The sequence below is a fragment of the Limulus polyphemus genome, unplaced genomic scaffold (assembly GCF_000517525.1).
Source record: "Limulus polyphemus unplaced genomic scaffold, Limulus_polyphemus-2.1.2 Scaffold867, whole genome shotgun sequence".
NCBI classification, from domain to species: domain Eukaryota; kingdom Metazoa; phylum Arthropoda; class Merostomata; order Xiphosura; family Limulidae; genus Limulus; species Limulus polyphemus.
The window spans coordinates 341,630-343,312 of record NW_013666477.1 but is presented as its reverse complement, the minus strand read 5'-3'; the positions used below and the strand labels follow the sequence as shown (position 1 = coordinate 343,312).

The following is a 1,683-nucleotide window of genomic DNA, read 5'->3' as shown; positions in this document are numbered from 1 at the left end:
AGCCTCTTATCTTTTCAGTTTGCTAAGATATTGCTCATGTAATAAATCAAACAGTGGCATCCCACCCACCTATTTTCATTTTTGGAAATGCTCCCTTATATACACTTGCTCGTATACATGACATGAATAACCAATCAAAAGCACAGAATTTCCCCCTAGTGGCTTTCTCAGCCATTTCTTTCTTTTGAACCAATATTTCAATGAGGTAGGGTGTGTCTTTAGTCTGCTCAAAATGTCATTTTTTTAGACTAAAATACATCTTATTTACTAATCTAGATACATCATAGTGGAATTCTGTGGTATTAATGTTATAATCTATGATTTTTTTAGTTATTCAAATGTATATATAAAAAGTATCTGTACTCAAGATATGTCTGAATTGACAATGTCAGTAACTCGTACTCTGGCAAACAAGATTGCAACATGAAGGATAAATACTTTTGTCCATCATAAAGTTTTGTGTATAATATTTAAATAACCTCTAGAACCTTCAAAATACATAACTAGTCTTTTTCAGTATCCCTGTACAATATATCTGGCATTTACTCTACCTCAAACTGTCTGTAAATCAGTTGGGTAAAAGAGTTAACAAAATACACTATCATTATAAAAGGACCTCTGAAAAGTTGTGGCATGCACACACTGACCCCAACTTGTGCAAAAGGGTTAATTCTGAGCTTGAGAAAGAATTGGGAAATTTAAAGTGTAGCAAGGCTAATGGGCCAGATATTTTCCAAAACGTTTTGAAGGAGGTTATGGATTAGTTATGTCAGCCATTTTGAACAGTGGGCAGGTGACAGAAAATTGGCAAATGGCTAATATCACCTCTCTTTTCAAGGGAGATGGTAAAAAACAAAAAAAGTCCCAATAATTATAAGCCTATTAGTCTTACACCAGTGATAGGAAAAGTTTATTAACCTTATGAAAGATGCTTTGCAAAGTAATTTAAAGTATAGAATTCTGTTGAACAGTCAACATGGTTTCACTAGCAGAAAATCTTGCCTTGCTAATAGTTCAATATTCTTTCAAGTGATTTCTCTTTATGTAGATTAGAGTACAGGTGTTGATTTCATGTATCTGGATTTTCAGAAAATATATGAAAAGTTAACACAAATTAAATTATTTGGTGTGGGGGATAAGTTAGCTCATTGGATAGAAAAGTGGCTAGATGGAAGAAAGAAGACTGTTGTTACAAATGAAGCTCAGCGAAACGGGATTAATGTCACAAGTGGGGTACCTGAAGGCTTAGTTTTAGAACCTCATTCTTTTAAATGAATATCATCAGCAAACTTAATTTAAGTGTTCCTGGCTGTAAGAAGACACTATTGCTTTACAAAATGATTTGAATTATTTGGTAAATTGGGCAAACATATGACAGATGGCATTTAATTATAATTGAAAGGTAAGTCATGAGTTATAATTTGAATTACAATTGCAATTTTGGTGGAAATAACCTTAACATGGATCTTCATGTTCTGGTTGATCAGGTATGTCAAATTGAGGGTGTCAACCTTTTACAGAGCTGCATTCAAAATTTCATTAAACTGTCTATAAATTTGACATTAAAACAAAGTTAAATCAAATCAAATCTTAATTAAAGTTTCAATTTCTTAATTCCAAAATCAATCTCCCTATGTATGAGAATTGTGACATTTGTTTTGCATCATTTTGCCTTTTCTTCCC

At 32.5% G+C, this 1,683-nt stretch overlaps 1 protein-coding gene across 1 annotated transcript in view; it reads right to left on the bottom strand.

Moving 5' to 3' along the window:
* Window positions 1-1,683, bottom strand: part of LOC106460948 (eukaryotic translation initiation factor 5-like) — a 26,583-nt gene that overhangs the window by 18,455 nt on the left and 6,445 nt on the right. The gene's annotated exons all lie outside the window — the stretch shown is intronic.